The sequence below is a fragment of the Lemur catta genome, chromosome 3 (genome assembly GCF_020740605.2).
Source record: "Lemur catta isolate mLemCat1 chromosome 3, mLemCat1.pri, whole genome shotgun sequence".
NCBI lineage: Eukaryota > Metazoa > Chordata > Mammalia > Primates > Lemuridae > Lemur > Lemur catta.
The window spans coordinates 94116507-94130433 of record NC_059130.1 but is presented as its reverse complement, the minus strand read 5'-3'; the positions used below and the strand labels follow the sequence as shown (position 1 = coordinate 94130433).

Genomic DNA, 13927 nt, shown 5'->3' with positions numbered 1-13927 from the left:
GAGCTACCTCCACCTGTGTGGAGCCTCACCTGCAGAATGCTGGCAGGAGGCAACTCTGTGTTCTGGAGCCAAGCCCTGGCCAGGCAGGGCTGGAACGGGCATTAGGCCGAAGTCACGGCTGCTGCCTGCCGCTTGCTATGTGAGCAGTCACAGCGTGTCACTTTCTGGTAGCCAGGAGTCCTGATGGGACATGGGAAGCAGGAATATGTGGGAAAGGAAAACCAAACAACCTGTGCCAGGGCTGGCCGTACTTTCTTCCTCCACCTGGGACCTGTCCTCTTCACCACTTGTGGCCATTTGGTTCCCTGATTCACTGGACAGTAGCATCGATAACTCCAAACAAGTTACAAAAAGGCCCTTTATCTCCCAGATCTGAAGAGACTTAACCAAGCCAGCAAGCCAAGGTAGGAGCACCCAGCAGGCTGTGTGCACTCAGGGCAGCTCAGAAGAGCGCCAGTGGATGGGCGGGAGGAGCATCGAGGCGGGGAGGGAGGGTGGAGCCAGGGCCGTGGGGTGCAGCTGTATGTAGACGTTGGTAGGAGGAGGCAGCCTCCGGCTTACACGCCAGTCCTCCGAGAGGGGCCTCTGCAGTGGTGCCTGCACTTGCTCGTGTGCCAGGCATTAGTGAGATTCCTCTGTGCGGGCGCTGTGCTGGCCCCTGGGAATACAAAGAGGAATGAAGCTCTGTTCTGGACCTGAGGTAGCTCAGTCTAGTGGGAGAGACAGTCCCAAAACTTGAGTGCAGTGTGGTAGGAGCTATGGTGGGGAGAGGCCTAAAGCGGCCCTGGGGACAAGAGAAGGCCTCCTGGAGGAATCTCTCCTGAGCTGGAGTGAGTCAGGGGGACAGTGTTACAAGCAAAGGGAGAAGCACGTGCAGAGGCCAAGAGACCACACTGCCTTCTGTGTGGACAGAGCATGGCACGTGAAAGTGATGTCTCAGGGCGTGCTGCCTGATGTCTCAGACGCTGCGGCCTGTGCATTCTCCTCCTAGTGTTGGATGAAGGATGGAGACACCTCATCCTCCTGCCCCCTCCTCCTCACTTCCGAGCCTGGAAAGCTGGCCTCGTTGCTGAGCAGCCTCTGACAGGACACAGGTTCAGCAGGCGGCCAGGGCCCAGCAGGGGAAGGGGAGAGCAGAGGGGTAGGGGAGGGAGCGGTTGGCCTGTGGGCAATCTTGACCTTCTAGCTATAGTTCAGTCAGTCCCTGGGGAGGGAAGGAGGAAGGGCAGAATCTAAGAGGCCGGCCAGGGCCCCACATTCATGCACAGGGGGACCAGGTCCCTGAATTGGGGAATGACAACACAGTTTAAGAGGGGAAAATGGCTTAGGCCTTGGAGTTACACAGACTTGAGTTTAAATTCAGACTCGTATCATTATTGGCTGGGTTATCTCAGGCAAATTACCTAGCCCCCTTAGACTGAATCTCATCTGTACAGTGGATGAGTAGTACTATGCATTTTCAGCATTGTTCTAACAAGTAAGAAGAAATGTAGAAGCACCTAGCACAGTAAATTTAAGTTCTCAGTCTATGGCAATTATTAATGTTTTTTGTTGTTTTTTTATTGGTGGGGGTGCTGATTTCAGAGAAGCCCAGTTGCACTGGGGAGTGAAGCATTTTTCTGTCTAGGCTGTAGGGCTTGGCCTAGGAGGTGACCCGGAAGCAGATGTCAGAGGCCAGGCCTAGAGGAGGGAGAGACAAGGAGGTTCCCGGTGAAAGGCAGCAGGTAGGCTAATAGCTGGGAAGTCCACAGGGCAAACAGGGCCACCAGGTCCCCAAATAAGAGGCCACATTGGACCAGGCCCAAGATGGGGATTGAATGTCCGTCTGCACCTAAACGCTATACTCTGTCCAGGCCTGAGAGGGATGCAGAGCCTTTGGATGAACTCTGCCCAGAAGGAGCCCGGCCAGGCAGCAGCTCACCTCTGGGGAGACTCAGTGCAGGCCTCCTGCTGCTGAGCCAGCAGTCTCGGTCCCCACCACGCAGTCTCCTCGCCATGCCCGAGACCAGCTCTCCTAGGATCCCGTTTCCTTTGCAGCCGTCGCCAGCAGACAGAGCTCCTTCTCCCCGTGAGGGCCAGGAAGACCTTGTGCTCACCCCGCGTTACTGCATCCTAGCCTAACTCTCATCACTGTCCTTTGTGACCTCTTGGTTACTCTGCCTCATAATTACTTACCATCATTGCCATTCTCCTCTTCCTGTTCCTCTTCTTGCTTCTTTTCCTCCTCTTCTTCCTTTGCCTTCCATCATCACCATCAGCATCATCATCATTGCAGCTGCCACTTATTAAGCTCTTCAGTTTACCAGCTTTCCTGGAAGTTCTTCATTCAGTTGTCATAATGACCTGGCTAGATAGGAACTACTGTTGTCCCCATTTTAGTTAGGGATTAAGAGAGGATGAGTTACTTGCTTAAGGTCACACAACTAGTTAAGTGGTAGAGCTGAATTCAGACCCAGATCTGACTGCCCCAGGGATCTTCCTAAGAAATGATTCTGACCACATACCTTCCTGCTTAGAATCCTCCCCTGACCAGCTCCTGCCGGCCGCGGCCTATGGAATGAGAAGAGCTGCTGTTTACTGAGCTCCTCTCCATGCCAGGCCCCGGGCTCCATAATTACTTGCCTTATCTCCACCTGCCATCCCAGCAGCAGGAGTAAGTAGTAGAGCCACATTTTGGACCAAAGGTGTCTCACTTTAACCATCATACCATGATACCTCTCATTCATTCATTCATTCATTCATTCAGCAAATCCAAATCAATCACAAAAATCGCATGGAGTCCTGTGCTTCAAACACTGTCTCACTCCCTTGACAACTCCCTCTCCCGGTGCCTTTCTCCCTTTCTCTGCATCCAGCCAGTCCAGTACCAGGGGCTGCATATTACCCACGGGGAGAGAAATTACAGCTGAAGCTGTAATACCTGGTGGTGGTACCTTACTAGCATGTTGGTGCTGCTTCCCATTCCCGTGTCCTGTCCCTGGTCATTGATCTCAGAACCCTACCCTCACCATCCTCAGTTCTGCTGTACCTCCATCCCTGTTCCAAGCAGAAATCTCATGTCCAGCTACACAGGGACGATAAAGGTCATCATCACTGAAGAGCTCAGCTTCCCAGCCACCAGTCACAAATGTAGCTGCATCTGCAACTGTCCCTCCTATGTCTCTCCTCTTCAGGGTCACTTCTCTCCTGTGCTCTGGATGCTGTCTCCTCTCACCTTCTCAGGAGCTGCCTTCATTTGTTTGTCTCCCTTCTCACCTCTTCACTGGATCCTTCTCTCACATCTATATATTTGTTTGGGTTTCTCTCACCTTAAAAATAAAAGCCCTTGGCTGGGGATAGTGGCTCACACCTGTAATCCCAACACTCTGGGAGGCTGAGGCAGGAGAATCGCTTGAGCTCAGGAGTTCCAAACCAGCCTGAGCAAGAGCGAGACCTCGTCTCTACCAAAAATAGAAAAAATTAGCCAGGTGTGGTGGTGCGCACCTGTAGTCCCGGCTACTTGGGAGGCTAAGGCAGGAGGATCTCTTAAGCCCAGGAGTTTGAGATTGCAGTGAGCTGTGATGATGCCACTGCATTCCAGCCTGGGTGACAGGGAGAGACTTTGTCTCAAAAATGAATAAATAAAGGCTCTTACTTTAGCTCATGTTCACCCTCTCCTTCCCTTCTCTTTCAAGTTTCTGGGAAGAGTCACCACCTGTCCTAGCATCTCCATGTTTCCCCTTCTGTTTCTCAGCTTTTCCAGCCTGGCTTCCAAACCCATCCCTCTACTGGCAGTGACCTTCTATTTCTAAATTCAATGGACTCAACCTCTGCCCTCCCTTTAAAGGAGCAACTTGTCAGCAAATATCCAGTGAAATTTACTGTGTACCAGACCATGCTAGGTTCTAGGGATAGTCCCTGATTCTTAGAAGTTCATAGCTAAAAGTCTGGGAAGCACCCTTGGTTCCACCATCTCCGTTGCATTCCCTATTCAACCAGTCTTCAACTCCCTTCTAAAAATGTCTGCCTGGGCATTGTGGTGTGTGCCTGTAGTCCCAGCTACTCGGCAGGCTGAGGCATGAGAATTGCTTGAGTCCAGGAGTTCAAGGCTGCAGTGAGCTATGACCATGCCTGTGAATAACCACTGCACTCCATCTGGGACAACTCTAAAAAAAGAAAAATGTCTGGCGTGGGTCATTTCATCAGCTTCCTTCCCCCTTGCCTCCAGTCAGTCCTCCCTCCATCCATTCCCCACATCTGTATTCCAAGGAACCCTCCAGAAGTGTCTTCCTGGTTGCTTCATTGTCCTGCTTCATGGTTCCTCATTGCCTAGATCCAATAGTTGTCAAAATTCCTTCTCATACCAGCAGCATCAATATCACCTGGCAGCTTGTCCGAAACGCATTTGGTAGGGGAGGGGGCCTTAGATGTATGTTATGAATGAGAGGCTGCGGGGGTGGTCCCAGCAGTCTGTTTTAACAAGCCCCCCCCCCACCCCAGGTGATTCAGACACAGACTCAAGTGTGAGAACCACCGGCCTGCAGGATAAAATTCAAACTCCGTAGCACAGCACTCCACGATCTGGCCCCTTCCATGCCTCCCTTGTCCTTGCCACTCTTTCTTGCACCCAACATGTACTCTCCACTCTGGATGTACCAAAATTTGTGTCCTATTTCACACCTCCGTGTTCTGCCTACTCCCCTCCCCAAGGCTGTGGGAGATGCTCCTCTTCTTAAAAGCCCCGGAGGACAGGACCTGCCTTGTTTCTGTTCGTTAAGTCCACCACCTCCTGCAGCGTGTGAAGCATAGTTGGCGTACATAAACGAATAAATAAATGTGGAAACTGAGGCCCAGAGTAGGGCAATAACTTCTGGGAGAGTCCGGATGCCAGCCCCAAGTTTCTGACTCGCAGTCTGGGCTCTTTCCTCCCAACTAGGCCGCCTCTTTCTTTCATGGCCCTGGGAGGTCACCCTGTTAGATTCAGACCCTTGCATCCTTTTGCTCTCTTCCTGCCTCTCTGGGGCATGTCTTTCCTCATAGTCATGTTTGATCTTCTTTCTGCGGTGCCAAGATCATTCTCCTCGATAAAGAACCGAGAACTAAACAGTCCCTGTGCTCTGCCTCTCCGCTGTCTGTCGGCATCACACGGTCCGCCCCAGGCTGGCTCCTCTTTTGTTCATTGCTTTTTTTCCAAATATAGCTTTCAAAAAGGTTTTTGACCCTCTCCTCATAGAGTACATCAAAATAAATTCCAAATGGACTAAAAAGTAAAATATAAAAATACAACCAAAGGGAATTTTGAAGAAAGAATAGAAATCAAATCCCTGGAGGGAAAGAACTTTCAAGGCACCGAAGTGCTAGAAGAAATCAAATTTGACAACATATGAGAATTTAAACTAAGTTAAACAAACGAAAATACTGTACCACAAAACTTTGAAAAATATATTTAGAAAACATGACAAGGTGTTATTATTACGCAAGTTAACAAGAAAACCCATAGGATCCCAGCAGATAACGGGCAGGAGGCCGAACAGGTCACCCAGAAAGAAATATGACTAGTGAACAACACAAATATATTTACCCTTCCGAGCCGTCAGAGAAACCCATGTGAAGGCAACAGGATGCCATTTATCACGTTTTTAAAGAATGTGTTTAAGTGATAATATATGATGCTGGCAAGAGTGCAGTGGCAGGTGCTCTCAGAGGCTACTGGTCGGAGTGTAAATGGGGGACAAACTGGAAAGGAAATGACACTTGGTACAAAGAGCCACCCCTCAAAAGAAGGAAAAATCTGCACACAAAGATTTTTAATGCAGTGGTACTTACAACAGTCAAACCCAAACACAACCTAAGGGGTTTAGTATGTAAATTACAGTTCCGTACTTGATGGAGTGCAGAGCAGCAGTGCAGACCTCCGAGGGTGCCGCACCTGGGCCCGCCAGAACAGCCGCTGTCCCCCGGTTCCTTCACTGTTTAAGGCCGGTGGACCTCGGTGTTGGGAACTGAAACCAGTCTCTTCCTCTGCCACAGCCCATGTCTTTGAGTTTCATTTTCTTCTGTAAAGTGGGGATCATGAAAGCTTCTCTGCTACCTGTTACACTGCGGTAAGAACTGAATGGGACAGCGCACATGACAACACTGGACACTGTGCTCATCTGCAGACAGTCAGTCTCACGGAAGTGAGATTGAGAACAATAAGTGTCGCCTGCCTGCTGGGCAGAAGCCAACCATAGGATCAAGGAGAGCAACAGGGCCTGGGCACAAGGGCACAGATGCCACCTGGTCAAGAGGATCAGCCACCCTGTCTCTTGGCCTTCAGGATACTTACATAAGCCCTGGGGCCAAGCGCTTGTTCCAGCCTCTCCCTATAGAAGCTGGCCAGATGACGTGAGCATTTCAGGCACAGAGGGTAGCAGAGTGTGGTATATTTGGTGAGTTAAAAATTATTCAGTATAACTGGGGTATGGCCTGGGTGTGGTACTGTCCTTTGACCCGGGAAGAAGGAGTGTCTGCCCTGGACCCCACTCTGGCCCTCCTCTGGCCACACCCCTTGCCATGGAGTGAGGAGGAATATGCAAGGCCAAGAGGGATGTGCCCACCCCAGATGCGTCCGCCTCGCCAGGCCATTACCAGGTACTAGAGACCTCAGAATTTCTCGCCCTAATGGCGCCATGTCCACTTCCATCTTCTGAGGGCAGAGTACAACTCTCTGCAGTCCCCTAATCCCAAGGAGGGCTGTTTGCAGAGGCTGTGAGCGGAGCTTAGATGTGTGGGGTGAGGAGTCTACACACTGCGCAAGACTTCCTGTGGGGTGGGACTGGGATGGGCAGTGGCTGGAGCTGGGTCTCCCTGCACCGTCATAGTCCAGCCCAGATCTCCAGGGTAAGAATTCCAGATTCAACCCTGGCCTTCCAGGTCATTGTTCATGGAAGGATAGAATATATTTTATTTAACAGCTTGATAGCTTGGTTTATAACTTTAATTATTTAGAGTCTAAATTTTAGGCATGTGGACATCCATTTGTAATTTTGTGCCTGGTCCCACAGGTATTAGGGATGGGCCTGTGTGGATTGGGGGCAGTGGCTGGAGATGCGGCTGGGTGAGCAGGGGACAGGTGGTCAAGGTCTTGTAAGCCAAAGTCACATCAAGAGGCTTGAACTTTATCCTGAGGACTAATAAGAGCAGAAGCTACCATGACTTTATGCCAAACATATTATATGCATGACTTTTAATTGTCATAACATAAAAATACAGTGAAGTGGGAACTAGTGTTTTTGCCCTTATTTTACAGATAAGGATAATGAAACTTTGAAAGAGTAAAGGACTCACCCAGGGGCACGGAGTTATAGTAGTTGGGGTGTCAGGGTTCAAAATCAGACCTACACTCCTAACAGTCTCCGTGGGCAATGGAGAGCCCCTGGCAGTTTTAAGCCTGAGTATGCCATGACCATATCTGTGCAGGGAAGCGAGTGAACTAGAGGAAGGCAAGATGAGGGCAGAGACACGTGGTGGCTGTTAGAGTGACCCCATGAGAGTCGGTGGCCTGTCCTAAGGCAGTAGCAGTGGGAGCACAGGAGTGCACGGTCTGCCCTGCTCCTGCTGCAGAAAGCCAGCCACAGTGAACCTCTCTACTCCCAGCCCACCGAGCAGCCGAATCCCACAAATGTGCCAGGAAACATTATCGCAGGAGCCTGGCAGGGAAGGCGATTTCTTTCCAGATGTTTTCCCCATTGCTCCTGGCTGTTCTGACAGGAGCAGAACAGGTTGCATCAGCAGGAGACTGGCAGCTCCACACAGAGGAGCCGGGTCCAGACTTGACTGAGGCGAGACGTTCCCGGAGGAGGAGGGATTTGACAAGGAATGTAGCCCACAGCTGGCCCGGAGGGGAGGTTTGACCGTGCTCTGCCAGCGGCATTGGCTGGCTTTATAGGCTTCTGTGTTGTGTCCTGTGGGTCAGGGAAATGAGATGTGAGAGGCCTTGGGCCAGATTTGGACACATGCAGGCACAGGCCTGTGAGACAGGACTGTTGTGCTGGTGGCAGGCCTGGCAGTGTCACCCAGCAGCAGGGAGGTCTGCAGGGAACCGGAGGGAAAAGCTAGCTCCCCACTGGAGCCTGTGGCTGTGTGCAGGTGTGGCTGTGCACTCGCCTGTCCCAGGCTGCCCTTGCTGCCCACACCCCCTGCCCCATGCCCATAGCTCCTGTGGCACTCTTGACAGCTAAGATCCGTGGAGCTCTTGCTGTATACCAGGCACCGTGCATGGCACCTCATTTAAACTTTGCAGCTATCTGGGAAGCAGATCTTGTCATCCCTGTTTTATTCATGAGGAACTTGGAGCTTAAAGAGAGGACATGATGTGCCTTGGGTCATAGATGTGGCATCGGTTTTCTACACTCCAAAGCCTCTGCAATGGTATGCAAAACGTTATGTGTTTGTGCCTGTGTACGTTTTTATGAGAAGAGGAGCCATAGTTTCGGTTTTTTTTTTTTAGGAGATAGGCTGAGGTTTTGTTGGTACTTGATATTTTTATGGCTGGGAAAAACAGAAATGCCCAAATCATATTTTGGTCTTATTGTTTCTCGTTTCCCTGAAATTTCTGAGGAAACTCTACACCAGGACAATGACAGATGGGAAAGAATCAGGGCAGCACTGAATTGTTGATGTGTCAGGCTCCCAGTTCCCTGACTCGGGGCTCCCTGGGATGTGAGGCCTAAGCGTAGGACTCCCTTCCCCAGGGTCCGGGATCACTGCTGGCTGAGACACAACCTGAGGCAGTAAGAATTCCGGGGCACTAGGCACGCGGGGCAGAGGCAGGGAGATGACCTGCTCCCTCAGCCTCCCCGCTGCTGCATAGTTCCAAGAAGAGCTTCCTGCATGGGAAAGAGACTTCTCACCTCCCACCAGTACATGTGAGACACTTGGTATCCTCAAATCTAAGTAATCAAATTGGTCATTTCTCTTCCCGAGAAAAAATAAAGAAGAGAGGAGTAGCTTTCCACGCTGGGGCTTTCATCGGGGTCTCAAAAGGGTTTGAAGTTAATACGCCAGTTTCACATAGTGATTAAATATGGGTCTTTTAGCACATGGGACAGGCCAAGAAAGATTGTTTCAGAGAGGCCATCTCATGTCTTAGAACTGGGTTCTGAAGTCAAATCTAGCTCAGGTCCTCGCCAGCTGTGTGTGCAGCCTGGCAAGTCCCCTTACCTCTCCAGGCATCAGTCCCCTCTATAAAATGGGACGTGGGGCACCAGAGTGGCCCCTAACTTACCTTAGAGCTCGCAGAGGGCGGAGAGGAGGTCCCATTCAGCTCTGACCCCAAGCCTAGACTTCCCAAGGTGGGAACTGCAGTGATGATATGAATGGTGTGGCAGAAGGACACAGTCTTGGAGACAGGACGCTCAGATTGCAGTCTCGGCACAGCCACTTGCAGACTGTGTGACCTTGAACGTGTTGCTTCATCTTGGGATCCGTACCTGTGAAGTGGGTGAAAGTTGAAGAGATGTAAATAAAATAACATCTGTGAAAGCCAGCCCGGAGCCTCGCACACAGCCCCCGCTGTGCCCGGTCCTGGCTCTCCCTGCCCCTCCTGCTCAGCCCTGCGCTTCTCCCCCCTGTAGGTGTGGATGGGACAGGCACGGGCAGGAACCCCGGGTGGGAAACTGTTGGCACCTGCCAGACCCTGGAGAAGGACAGGGGCTCTGCTATGCTCGGCATAGGCTGGCATCTGCCATTCCTATCAGTCCACATCTGGCCCACCCAGGAGGGGCTTCTCCCCAGTTCTGCCCAAGGTCTTGGCCATTTCTCTGCCTTTCCCTTTCCTACTGTGTCCCACCATCTGTACCTTTACCTCCCATATACACATGCACAGCTCTCCTGGAGACAGAGGAGTAACTGGGGTCTGCTCACTGAGGCCGATGGGGGCCAAGGCTGAGAAGTTTACCCCAAGACCTGGTTTTTGGGCTGACCCTTGGAAGACAGGCAGAATTTGCCAGAGCAGAGATGTTGCCACAGAGGTGGGAGACACGAGGAGGGAGTGGTTGGAGCAGAGACAGTCCACTGAAGGGGCAGCAGAAGAGGCTGAAAAGCTACTGACCAGTGGGGAGCCTGGGGTGGATGTCACATCTCCTTTAGTAGCCACTCTGATGCCCCCTTGCTGCCCGCTGGCCTGGGCCTGGGCCACAGAAGTGAATCCTATGTGAGCCCCTGCCCTGTGGGACTAATGTGCACCCAACCTGAACCACCTCATTTAGTTCTCACAGCAGCCGGTAAGGTAAATACTAATAGTCTCCCTGGTTTATCCATAAGGAAATGGCTTGTTCCTTGCCCAGGGTCTGCACACAGTGAGTGACCACAGCTGAAGTTGAGTTCCAGGACCAAGGCACTTAACTGCATATTTTACCACCTCTCAAGGGTTAAAGGTCATTCTGCTGTGGGATGGAGGGGGTCGGGAAAGATGAGAGAGAGGCAAGTGCTGAGTCTTAGAAAACAAGCCAGGCAGGTCGTGTGGATGGAGGAGGGCAGGATGTTAGAGACAAGAGCAGCACCAGCAAACGCTCGCTCGGGGGGCTGGAATTAGCAAGGGGGGCTTCAGGTGGGCTGAAATTGAAACTGGCTAAGAAGCTCAGATCCTCTGTGGGCAGTGGTGATGTAATCTGATTTGTATATGGAAAGAGCATTCTAGCAGAATGAAAATGGTCTGGGAGGTGGAGGCAGCCCATTCTAGACACTCCTCACTTGCTTGTTGAATAAATGGATGGAATTCAGCAGTTATTTATTGTGTGGCGTTTATGTTCCAGTCACTCGACTGGGCTGCAGGTGCTTAGCAGGCAAGACAGACAGATGCTGTCAATGGCAGTCGCTGGGAAGGTCCAGACAAGAGATGATGAGACCCGGACTTGAGGGGTGGCCCTGGGTTCGGGAGCAAGGGATGGACCTGTGGGATTCCAGGAAGCCAGACTCGAAAGAACTGGATGACGGGTAAGACAGGATGGGTTGGAAAGTTGGAGGAGAATCCAAAATCGATTCCCAGGTTTCTGATTTGGAAGACTGAATGGTCAGCAGAGGACAGGGAACACAGGAGGAAGAACGAATCTGAGGAAACTAGAAACAAATCAGACGTCCAACAACAGAGGATCGGTTACAGAAATCATGATGCATCATGAGACAAAATTCTTTGAAAACAATTTTCATGGCTATGACGTTCTGTTACATAGATGTATCATGTGTCATTTAACCAAACCTCTGTTGCAAACTTCTAGATTGGTTTTCCTGGTTTTTCACTTTTATCAATAACACTGAATAAACAGATTTTTATAAAGATCTTCACCAGGCCGGGCGCGGTGGCTCACGCCTGTAATCCTAGCACTCTGGGAGGCCGAGGCGGGTGGATCACTCGAGGTCAGGAGTTCGAGACCAGCCTGAGCAAGAGCAAGACCCCGTCTCTACTAAAAATAGAAAGAAATTATCTGGCCAACTAAAATATATATAGAAAAAAATAGCCGGGCATGGTGGTGCATGCCTGTAGTCCCAGCTACTCAGGAGGCTGAGGCAGTAGGATCACTTAAGCCCAGGAGTTTGAGGTTGCTGTGAGCTAGGCTGACGCCACGGCACTCACTCTAGCCAGGGCAACAAAGCGACACTCTGTCTCAAAAAAAAAAAAAAAAAAAGATCTTCACCATTCTGATTACCTTTAGAAGGGAAATTTTGGGTCATAACATATAAACAGCTTTGAAGCCTTTGCTACATATTGTCAGATTGCTTTTTAGGAAGGCTGTACTGAATTTCACTCCTGTAGCAGTGTGAGAGACTTCTAGCTCAGCATGCTACCACAAGCACTAAAATATATATACACATACCACATACAGACATAGTGGGTAAAAAATAATATCTTGTTATTTTAATGTGTATTTCTTTGTCATTAGTGAATTGAATTTTTCTTCATTCTTAACCTTTTTTTAAATGTCCTTTACCTATTTGTATGGGGTCTCCTTGATTTTTCATGAGTTTTAAAATATGCATTTCTTATTATTTGTGATAAAATTTTGCCCACTCTTTTGTTTCCCTCTTAATTTTGTTTATTATGTTTTTGATGTACCAAAGCACTTTAAAATGTTTACAAAGTCAAAATCTGTTTATCTTTTAACTTCTTCCATTGCATTAATGTTTAGAAAGTTCAATGATAAAATATACATCTAAATTTTCTTTTACTTTCTTTGCATTTACTTATTTTGTGTATGGTGTGAGGAGAGAACATACATGGATCTTTTTCCCAAATGGGAAATTTTCAAATATCACTTGTTCCTATTGATGGTGAAGTTTCCTTTATCATAACCTATACCTGTGTTGATCTACTTCTGGGCTATCCCGTTTCGCTGATCTTTGTGTTGAATCTTACATGTGAATCACTATTGTAATAGCTGCAAACCCATAATATACTCTATTTTTTTTATTTTTTATTTTTATTTTTTGAGACAGAGTCTCACTCTGTTGCCCTGGCTAGAGTGCCGTGGCATCAGTCAAGCTCACAGGAACCTCAAACTCCTGGGCTCAAGTGATCCTCCTGCCTCAGCCTCCCGAGTAGCTGGGACTACAGGCATGCGCCACCGTGCCCGGCTAATATTTTCTATGTATTTTTAGTTGTCTAGCTAATTTCTTTCTATTTTTAGTAGAGACAGGGTCTTGCTCTTGCTCAGGCTGGTCTCGAACTCTTGACCTCGAGTGAACCTCCTGCCTCGGCCTCCCAGAGTGCTAGGATTACAGGCGTGAGCCACTGCTCCCAGCCCCATAATATACTCTAATACTTAATTTTTAATTTGGAGGTTTTATTTTTACCTGTTAAATCTTTTGAATGGATATTTAGAATCCTTTTGATAAATTTCAAAAATCCTACTGGGTTTTTTCTTAATATTATGTTAAGCCTGTACATTAATCTGGAAGGAGTCATTGTATCTGATAGGTAAGTTTTTATGCCTCACCCTTCTCCCACCCTCCCCCATCTTGGTTTCCAATGTTCTTTACATCTGTGTGCCTGTGTGTGCCCATCATTTAGCTCCCACTTATTAGTGAGGACATGTGTTTGTTTTTCCATTCCTGAGATACTTCACTTAGGATAATGGTCTCCAGTTCCATCCAGGTGGCTGCAAACGGTATTACTTCATTCCCGTTTATGGCTGAGTAGTACTCCATGGTGTGTGGGGGGGATGTGTATCACACACACACACACACCACATTTTCTTTATCTACTCATGAATTGATGGGCACTTAGGTTGATTCCATATCTTTGCAATTGTGAACTGTGCTGCAATAAACATTTAAGTACAGCTGTCTTTTTTATAAAATGACTTCTTTTCCTTTGGGTACTCAGTAGTGGGATCACTGGATCGAATAATAGGTCTACTTTTATAATATTTCTTTAAGGAATTTCCATACTGGTTTCCATGGAGGTTGTACAGATTTGCAGTCCCACCAACATTATATAAGCATTCCTTTTTCTCTGCATCCACACCAGCATCTGTTGTTTTTTGACTTTTTAATAGTGGCTGATTCTTTTAGGTTATCTAAAATAAAATAGCAAACTCACTGAAAATACCAGGTTGGTGCCCATGGTTAGGTCACGCCTCCAGTCTGCAGGGTTGGTTTGTAACTTCCTCCAGCAGTGTTCAGGAGCCCGCTTGTAAGGCTAGAAAGGGGGGTGAATGGATCGCTCCCCAGCGTGGGGCTTCCCTAGGCTCGGGTAATAGAAGGACAAGGCAGAGTATTGGGGCAGCTCACGAGCGTGTAGTTCACATGATATGTTTCTGGGTCTGGATGACGAAGGGCTCAGGTGCTGAACAGAAAGTCAGGGCTGAGGGCTGGAGGCCTCCATGTGATTGGGCAGGGGGCAGGGGGAGAGTTGGAAGCAGAGGAAGTTGCGGCCCAGGAATGGACACCAGGATGTCAGGTTTCAGAG

At 49.2% G+C, this 13927-nt stretch overlaps 1 protein-coding gene across 3 annotated transcripts in view; it reads left to right on the top strand.

The window, feature by feature from the left end:
• The window catches only part of ST3GAL3 (ST3 beta-galactoside alpha-2,3-sialyltransferase 3), a 174362-nt gene that overhangs the window by 152573 nt on the left and 7862 nt on the right, over positions 1-13927 (top strand). The gene's annotated exons all lie outside the window — the stretch shown is intronic.